This window comes from Heterocephalus glaber, unplaced genomic scaffold (genome assembly GCF_053883595.1).
Source record: "Heterocephalus glaber isolate CG9 unplaced genomic scaffold, H.glaber_assembly_v1.0 deba00001755, whole genome shotgun sequence".
Lineage (NCBI taxonomy): Eukaryota > Metazoa > Chordata > Mammalia > Rodentia > Bathyergidae > Heterocephalus > Heterocephalus glaber.
Genome location: NW_028258453.1, coordinates 6,492,581 through 6,502,728, shown reverse-complemented (window position 1 = coordinate 6,502,728; position 10,148 = coordinate 6,492,581).

The following is a 10,148-nucleotide window of genomic DNA, read 5'->3' as shown; positions in this document are numbered from 1 at the left end:
GAAGATAGAATATCAGATATAGAAGACAGGATTGTGGTTAAGGACCATGAAAACAGAGATTTCTTAAAGATAGCAAGGGTCTATGAGAAATCAATCCAGCAGCTGCTAGATGATGCAAAGAAGGATAACAACAGATGGATAGGAGTGCACGAAAAAAGAGAAAGTACAATTGACATAAAAAAACTGTTCACAGAAGTAATAGTAGAAAACTTCCCAGACAGAGGTAGAAAATTGGACAAACAGATAAGTGAGGCACATAGAATTCCAACTAGCCATGACTAAAAAAATCTACACCTAGCCATATAATAGTCAAGATCCCAGAAATGCAACAGAAGAACAAAATTCTACAGGCAGTTAGAGAAAAGAAACAAATCACCTACAAAGGAAAGACCATCAGAATCACAGCAGATTTCTCAACACAAACCCTCAAATCAAGGAAAGCCTGGAGTGAAGTACTTCAAGCCCTAAAAGAAAATAACTTCCAAACTAGACTGTTGTGTTTGGCAAAATTATCCTTCAGAATTGATGGGGAAATTAGATACTTTCATGACAAAGAACACCTGAGAAATTTCATGAACACCAAATCAGTACTCCAAACAATTTTATGCAATATCCTATAAAAAAGACAATGAAGGTCACAACTCCATGAGGCCCAACAGAGAGAAGACACCATGAAAGGTAAGACACTTAAGGGAAAGGGGAGGAAAATAAGAAATAAAAGAGTCAACAACATAAAACATCATGACAAGGATGAGTCAATATCTATCAATTATAACCAGCAATGTTAATGGTCTCAAGTCACCAATCAAGAGAAATAGACTGACAGAATGGATTAAGAAGCAAAATCCAGCAATATGCTGTATACAAGAAACACACCTAACTCAAAAAGAAACTCATAGGCTGAAAGTAAATGGATGGAAAACAGTTCTCCACAACACAAGAAGCCAGGAAAAAAGGAGAAATACCAATCTTATTTGCAGACAAAGTAGATTTCAAACCAAAACTAATTAAGAGAGACAAAGATGGTCACTACATCCTTGTGAAGGGAACAATCTGAGAGGAAGAGATGAAAATCATAAATATATATGCACTAAATATGAATGCCCCCAACTATACAAAACAAATATTACTGGACATGAAAAACCAAATAAGCACTAACACAATTGTAGTGGGGGACCTCAATACCCCACTATCACAAATAGATCATCTAGACCAAAAAGTAACAACAAAATTCTAGAACTGAACCAAGCTATTGAACAAATGGACTTAATAGAGGTTTACAGAGTGTTGCACACCATAAAATCAGAATACACATTCTTTTCAGCAGCACACGGGGCATTCTCCAAAATAGGTCACATGCTAGCTTATAGGACATGTCTAAGTAAATGTAAAAAAATTGAAGTTATCGCCTGTATATTATCAGACCATAGTGCAATAAAATTGGAGATCAATAACATAAGAAACCACAAAATTCCCACAAACACATGGAAATTGAATAACACCCTCCTGAACAATCAATGGGTTACAGAGGAAATTAAAGAAGAAATTAGATAATTTCTACAAGTAAATGGTATTGCCAGTACAATATACAGTAATCTATGAGACACAATGAAAGCAGTTCTAAGTGGGAAATTCATAGCAGTGAATGCCCAGGTTAGGAAAACCAAGAGAACTCCAATAAATAACCTAATGCAGAACCTTAAGCTCCTAGAAGAAGAAGAGCATAACAAACCCAAAGCTTGTACAAGAGAGGAAATTATAAAGATCAGAGCAGAAATCAATGCAATGGAGACCAAGAGAGTGATACAAAAAAATCAATTAATCAAAGAGTTGATTTTTCAAAAGAACAAATAAAATCAATAAACCTTTAGCCAACCGTATCAAAAAGGGAAGGAAAGGGCTCAAATCCATGCAATTAAGAATGAAAAAGGTGAAGTCACAACAGACCCAGCAGAAATCCAGAGGATCATCAAAACCTACTTAGAGAAACTGTACTCTAATAAAATGGAAAACACAGAAGAAATGGACAGATTCCTAGATACATATGAATTGCCAAAGTTAGATGAAGAAGATATAGAAATTCTAAACATTCCAATTATAATGAGTGAAATTGAAAATGTAATAAAAAACTTACCAACAAAGAAAAGCCCAGGTCCTGATGGCTTCACTGCTGAATTCTATAAGACATTTAAAGAAGAACTATCACCACTACTCTTTCAACTCATCAAGGAATTGCAAGGGAAGCAAGGCTTCCAAATTCATTCCTGGAAGCAAGTGTTACTTTGATTCCAAAACCAGGGAAAGACCCAACCCAAAAAGAGAACTACAGGCCAATCTCCCTGATGAACATAGATGCAAAAATACTCCACAAGATACTGGCAAACAGAATATAGAGGGTCATCAAGAGGATCATACACCCTGACCAAGTCGGATTTATCCCAGGGATGCAAGGATGGTTCAACATCCATAAATCAATAAATGTAATACAGTATAATAACAGAGTCAAGGACAAAAACCATATGATCATCTCAATAGATGCAGAAAAGGCATTCAACAAAATCCAACACCTATTCATCATAAAAACGCTACAGAAAATTGGAATAGAAGGTCTTTATCTCAACCTGATGAAGGCTATCTATGAAAAACCAACAGCCAATATCATACTAAATGGTCAAAAACTGAAAACTTTCACACTAAAATCAGGAACAAGACGAGGATGCCCACTATCACCACTTCTGTTCAATATAGTTCTGGAAACATTAGCCATAGCAATTAGAAAAGAGAAAGAAATAAAAGGAATAAAGATAAGAAGAGAAGAAGTTAAACTGTCATTATTTGCTGATGATATGATACTTTACATAGAAGACCTAAAAAACTCTGCCAAATGTCTTCTAGACTTAATTGACAGATTCAGTAGAGTAGCTGGATACAAGGTCAACACTCAAAAAACAATAGCCTTCTTATACACAAATAACAGACTCACTGAGAGAGAAATTAGGGAAACAATTCCTTTCACAATAGCATCCAAAAAATGAAATATCTAGGAATCAACCTAACAAAAGGAAGCAAAAGACCTCTACACTGAAAATACAGCACTCTGAAAAAGGAGTTTGAGGAGGACATAAGAAAATGGAAAGACATCCCTTGTTCCTGGGTAGGAAGAACCAATATAGTGAAAATGGCCATACTTCCAAAACTACTATATAGATTTAATGCAACACCCATTGAAATTCCAACAATATACTTCACAGAACTAGAGAAAACAATCCAAAAATTCATTTGGAACCAGAAGAGACCTAGAATAGCAAAAGCAATTCTAAGCAACAGAGACATGGCTGGGGGCATTGCAATCCCCAACTTGAAACTATACTACAAAGTACTGTGATAAAAACAGCGTGGTTCTGGCAAAAGAACAGACCTGAGGATCAGTGGAATAGATTAGAAGATGCAAAAACAACTCCAGACATAGCCACCTCCTCTTTGACAAAGGAGCCAACCACCCTCATTGGAGGAAAGGTAGCCTATTTAATAAATGGAAAAACTGGATTTCAACCTGCCAAAGATTAAAACCAGACCCATTCCTATCACCATGCACTAAACTATGTTTGAAGTGGATTAAAGATCTAAATATTAAAACATAAACACTAATTTGCTGGAAGATAGGTAGAACTCTTGAAGACATTGTCACAGGAAAAGACTTTATGAACAAAACCTCACTAGCATGGGAAGTAGCATGAAGAATCAACAGCTGGGATCTCATCTTATTAAAAAGCTTCTGCACTGTAAGAGAAACCACCAACAGAGCTAAGAGACAAACTACAATATGGGAAAAAAAATTTAGCAGCTGTACCTTAGACAAAGGACTACTATCTAGAAAATATAAAGAATTGAAAAAACTCAGACCCCCCCCCAAATTCAAAGACCCAATTCAAAAATGGGCATCTGAAATGAACAGACATTTCTCAGAATGAGAAGTAAAAGCAGCAAATAAATATATGAAAAAATGTTCAACCTCACTGATCATTCAAGAGATTCAGATGAAAACAACACTGAGACTGCACCTCATCCCAGAAAGAATGGCTGCTATCAAGAAATCAACAAATAACAAATGCTGGCGGGGATGTGGCGAGAAAAGAAACCTTTTCCATTGTTAATGGGAGTGCAGACTGGTGCAAGCACTGTGGAAATCAGTATGGAGATACCTCAAAGAACTAGGCCTAGAGGTCCCATTTAACCCAGCTATTCCCCTGCTGGTTATCTTCCAAAAAGAATTAAAAGAATCATACCACAGCAATGTATGTGCACCCATGTTGATAGCAGCACAGGTTGTAATAGCTAAAACTTGGAAGCAGCCCAAGTGCCATCAACTGGAAAGTGGATAAAGAAGATGTGGTTTTTTTATAAAATGGAGTACTACTCACCCATAAAGGACAAGAAACTAGAGACATTTATAGCTAAATGGATGCATATTGAGGCCATACTCTTAAGTGAAATAAATAGGACACACATGTGTAAATACCAAATAGTTTCTCTAGTGTGAGAAACTGAAAGTGTAAATAAGGATTAAAATGATTAAAATGAATAATTGATAATTTGAAATAAGAAGGAAAGGTCCAAAGGGGTAGGGGTGGTATAAGGGGAAGGGGAAAGGAAAGAAGGGAAAGGAAAAATTATGACAAAAGAAAAAAAATGGAAGCAAAGTATATGTAAATAGGGAAGGGTGGAGGGGGTGTATGGCACACAGGCAATGGGGAAAAAATAAGAACCAAGATATATCATGTACAGACAGGTAAAAGCACCCAATGATAAATGTAAGCGTATTTTATACCTGAAATGTACCAATAAAAGAATTTAAGGAAAAAAAAATAGACCTTCTAGTTTCAAGGTTGGATCAGGAAAGGAGCTTTCTTGACCAGGTTGAGTTTCTCTCCTCTCCACAGCACATGGAGATAGAACATAATAACAAGGAAAAGGCTCCTGGACATGTAAGTGCCATTGTAGGCTTATTGATACAGATAAGAGTTGTGAAAAATTATGACTACATATACATGTGGCAACTGGTGATGGAGTGGAGGCATGACCTCGGCTAACAGCTGTGTCTAGACATCCAGGATGCTGATAAATGTCCTACCACAGAACAGTGCCTACGCTCATAGTGGAGAAGCTTTTGGGGCAAAAGAACAATATTGCCACAGTTTAGAAATCCTGATGGACAATGTTTTCTCAAAATTTTCACTTTTATGCTGGTATTGTGTCTAAATGGATTTGTTGCTGTCAATAAGACTCATAATACCTTCTTTTTGGTGAACTCACAAGCAAACAAACAAATACCCTGATGACAAAAAATTGTGAAGGAACTAAATAGACATTTCACCAAAGACATGAATGTGGCTAAGTCTATGAAAAGGTGCTTAACATCACTAATCATAGGTAAAGGCAAAACAAAACCAGAACCATAATGAGATAGCACCTCATACATATTAGAATGGCTATAATAAAAAAAAAGAAAATATAACAAGCATTAGAGAGAAGGTATGAGCAGTGGAACCCTTGTACACTGTTATTGGGAATATAGAATGGTACAACCACCATGAAACACTGTATGAGGGCTGGGGATTTAACTCAGTGGTGCCATGCCTGCCTCACAAGCACAGGGTCCTGAGTTTAATATCTGGCTCTGGGAAAAAAAACCAGTATGGACTTTCCTCAAAAAATTAAAATAGCACTACTTGTTGACCCATCACCCCCTTTGCTGAGTATATGCTCAAAAAAACTTAAATTAGTTTCCCAGAGAGAACTTGTATTCCTTCAATCATTGCAGCAGTATTTACAAGAGCCATGGTCATGAAAACAACCTACTGATTTCCATAATGGTTGTACTAGTTTACATTCCTACCAATAATGTAGGAGATTTCTTTTTCACTGCAGCCAGTATTTGTTATTTTTTGATTTCTTGATCATTGCCATTTTTCTGGTGTAAGACGGAATCTTAGTGTTGTTTTAATTTGAATTTTGCAATGACCAGAGATGTTAAACATTTTTTTCATGTATTTGGCCATTTGCATTTCTTCCTCTGAGAAGTGTCTATTCATTTCACTTGCCCATTCTTGATTGGGTTGTTTTTATTTTAGATGGCCTAACTTTTTCGAGTTCTTTATATTTTTTAGATATTAGTCCCCTGAAGACTAGATGGCAAATTTTTTTTTCCTATTCTGTAGCTTATCTCTTCAGTTTACCAATCTATTCCTTAACTGTGTGGAAGCTTTTTAATTTGATACAATCTCATTTGTTGATTCTTGTTGTTATTTCTTGTGCAGTTGTGATTCTACTTAAGGAATCTTTTCCTATAACTGAGTGAACTAAATCAGACACACAAGCTTAATTAATATATAGTATCTCTCATAGGTAAGACAAAATACAAAGAGCACCATAAAGGATGGATAGAAGGAAAAAGGGAATAGATCTCTTGCAAACCAGAAGGGGTCCAAGAGACTGAGGGTGAGGAGAAAGGAAGAGGGGAAGAAGAAATAAGTACAATAAAGGTATGTCATGCTCAGGAACCTAATACCCTCAATTAATGTAATATTATTTGTCATAAACATGAGATAAGAGTAATAATATCAATAAGAAAAAATGAGGAAAATCGATTTAGAGGAGAAGGGAAGGGGGCAGAGGAAATGGGAAGGGAATTTAAAAAAATAACCAAGCTGTATTATGTACATGTACCCACTCCCCACGATGATTGTAAGCTGCATGTACTGTAAACATATACTAAAAAAAAATGTACACATAATGGGTATTACTGGTATCAATAGTAATATCAGTACAACTAAAACTTTGGCTTACTAGAAATTTATATTTAGCAATAGGCATAAACATAAAACTGAGAGTTGGAGAAAGTTATAATTAGTAAAATTTCATGTACAGAAAAACCTTGACTGGTAAATAAAATTATGATAATTTAAATATAAAAAAGAGTGCATACTAATTAAAATGATTTTTTAAAGAAAAAAAAAGAAGGCAACCTAAATGTCCATCAGCAGATGAAGAGATGAAGAAACTGTGGCCTTTTTATACAATGAAGTATTACTCTGTTTTAAGAAAATCCTATAACATGATGGACATTATACCAAGTGAAATTGGCCAGACACAGAAGGACAAACACTATACGATCCCATTCTTATGAAGAAGCTGAAATGCTCAAACTCAGAAGCAGACTAGAATAGTGGTTACCAGGTATAGGAGGAGGGGATAAATGGAAGTGATAGTTTATAGAGTACAAAGTTTTAGTTATACAAGATTAAATAATACCTTGCATAAGGTAGAGATCTGTTACACAACATAGGGCTTATACTTAACAGTTGTCTACTGTCTCCACACCCAACAGTTTGCTAAAAGGATAGATCTTATGTCACATGTTCTTATCACACAAATTTTTCAAAAATAAAAATAACTGAAGAGGGTAGGAGGAAATTTGGGGTAGTGATGAATGTTAATGGCCTTAATTTTATTGATGATTCAATAAGCGTATGCTTATCTTCAAGCATCAAGTTGTACACATGAAATATGTACATCTTTTTTTATATGTCAAATGTCCATCAATAAAGTAGTTTTAAAAAAGAACTTATGGTGAGATGACAGAGAGTGAAAATGAAAATAAAACTCACAGCTTGCGCTGGTTTGTAATAGCTAAAGTTTGGAAACAGCCCAAGTGCCCATCAACTGGAAAGTGAATAAAGAAGATATGGGGTTTTTTTATAAAATGGAGTACTACTCAGCCATAAAGAATGAGAAACTAGAGTCATTTATAGCTAAATGGATGCATATTGAGGCCATACTCTTAAGTGAAATAAATAAGACACACATGTGTAAATACCGAATAGTTTCTCTGGTGTGAGAAACTGAAAGTGTAAATAAGGATGAAAATGATTGAAATGAATAATTGATAATTTGAAATAAGAAAAGGTCCAAAGGTGGAGGGGTGGTGGGAGGGGAAGGGGAAAGGGAAGAAAGGAAAGGAAAGATGAGAAAAGAAAAAAAATGGAAATGAAATCTATATAAATAGGGAAGGGTGGAGGGGGTGAAGGGCACACAGGTAATGGGGGAAAAAATAAGAACTAAGATACATCATGTACAAGTACAAGCACCCAATGATAAATGTAAATGTATTGTATACCTAAAATGTACCAATAAAAGAATTTTAAAAATAAAATAAAACTCACAAAGGAAGACCATATAGAATGATTGAAAATAGAGTGACATGGTCATCATCTTGAGTGTGAAAGAGGATAAGAAATTGAAACGTCAAATATTCAGTTCAAAGAATTTAAAGAAAGTGAAATGTAATGGATCAGTGTTAACAGAGTCATTGGTTTCAGAATGAGAGATCAGGATATCTTCAAGACCCAGAAGAGGCAAGTTTCCATCATGCCAGACATCATATTTGACTTTCTTTCCCAGTCACTAAAAACACAGGTAAGGTGTACTGGTTCATTTCAAAATTGGCCAAAAAATTGGACTGGATTTCAGCTCTATTGTTCAGACTATGAATGGAGACCAGATGTTATGGCTTGTGTCAAGATGTCCCCGAAAGCCTCATGTGGTCATAGGTGGGACTTTTTCAGAGGTGGCTGAATCTATAGTGTGTGACACTGGAATTGATTCAGGGTGTAATGTTAGGCCCAAGAGCATTAGGATTAAGGGTGTGAGTGCTACCCACCCTAAGTAGTTTGGATAAGACAAAAAGGGCAGGAAGACACTAGTAAGGTCCTTTGCTTGTTTGCTTTTGCTGTCTTCTGCTTGCCACGAACTGGTTCTCCTCTATGACGCCCCTCTGCCAAGCCACCCTGCCTTGGAGCCCACTGATTGTGGACTGAAACCTCTACAGACTGTGAGCTAAATAAACCTTTTCCCCTTTAACATTGGTTGTCGGGTATTTTGTCTCAGCAATGAGAAAAAAGTAACTAAAACACCAGAATTTCTCTAAGAAAATCAGAGAAGCTTAAAGGTCAGATGAAGGAATCAGGCCAGAAATAAAAAAAATCAAGGAAGAACAAGTAGGAACACTAATACTGTGGTACCTGGAGGCAAGTACAGAAGTCAGGGCCAAGAGTTTGGAGCCACAAACCGAGATTAAACAAGAGCAAGTTAGGTGAAGTTGGGAGTGCTTATGTGCAACTAATAACATCCACCAGAGGTGGCAAATATTGATGAGGTTTCAGTACAGTGTCTGGCTGGCTACCAAAGTGCCTCTGTGGTCATCCTAAGGCTTGGGAAGAGAGAGTGGTTCGGGGACACTGTGGCTGATGGCTTCTGTGATTGCCATTCAAAATCTGATTCTTCTCATCTATATGTGTAACTGAGGAAAACAGTAGTCTTCATAGTTAGTGAATAAATTGGATCAGAAATAAAACTAGACTGTGCTACAGTGTGAAGCTAGAATAAACATACACCACAATCTGTTTTATAATGGGGTTCCTGAGCATTGTGAGAACCTATTTCTCAAGCTAAGAGGTGGTGGATGAGAGGCCTGCTTAAGAAGAGAGACAAAATGGTGGCCAGAGATTTAGCTCAATGGCACCACACTTGCCTCCCAAGGGCAAGGTCCTGAGTTCAAGCCTCGGTATCAAAAAAGAGAGACAAAATATAGGCTCCTGAAATAAACATCACTATAAATTAGAAAGGCTAGACCAGCCACCGGGATGAGGCCTGACAGCTAGCTTTGTGGGGAGAGTGAGAAATAGCTCAAGGCAGCTTCCATGCTGATCCATAGCTCAATAAGACATACGAATATCCTAGGGTGAGGACAGCTATGTGTTAATAATAAAACAGCTCTAGTAGCAAAACTGGAGTGACGTTGCTATGGAATCCTGCTTCAAAAAATTGCAATAGAAAAAATAGACCTTTCCCTGCCAAGTGGGGAGATTTGCCATTATCGCTTCTATAATATGCAAGAAGGTGTGATGAGCAGTGTTGAAAGCTAGGAGCAAGTCAGCACCACCAATGAGGTAGCCCAAGGGGAGAGTTGGAGATATGGGTTTGCCACTATGTGGAGCTAGGCAAAGAATCTAGAAGCAGCAAAGATGATTGCAATGACAGTGGGATGGACAAATGCCAAACAGGCATTGAAAAGTAAAGGGGTGGCTTCA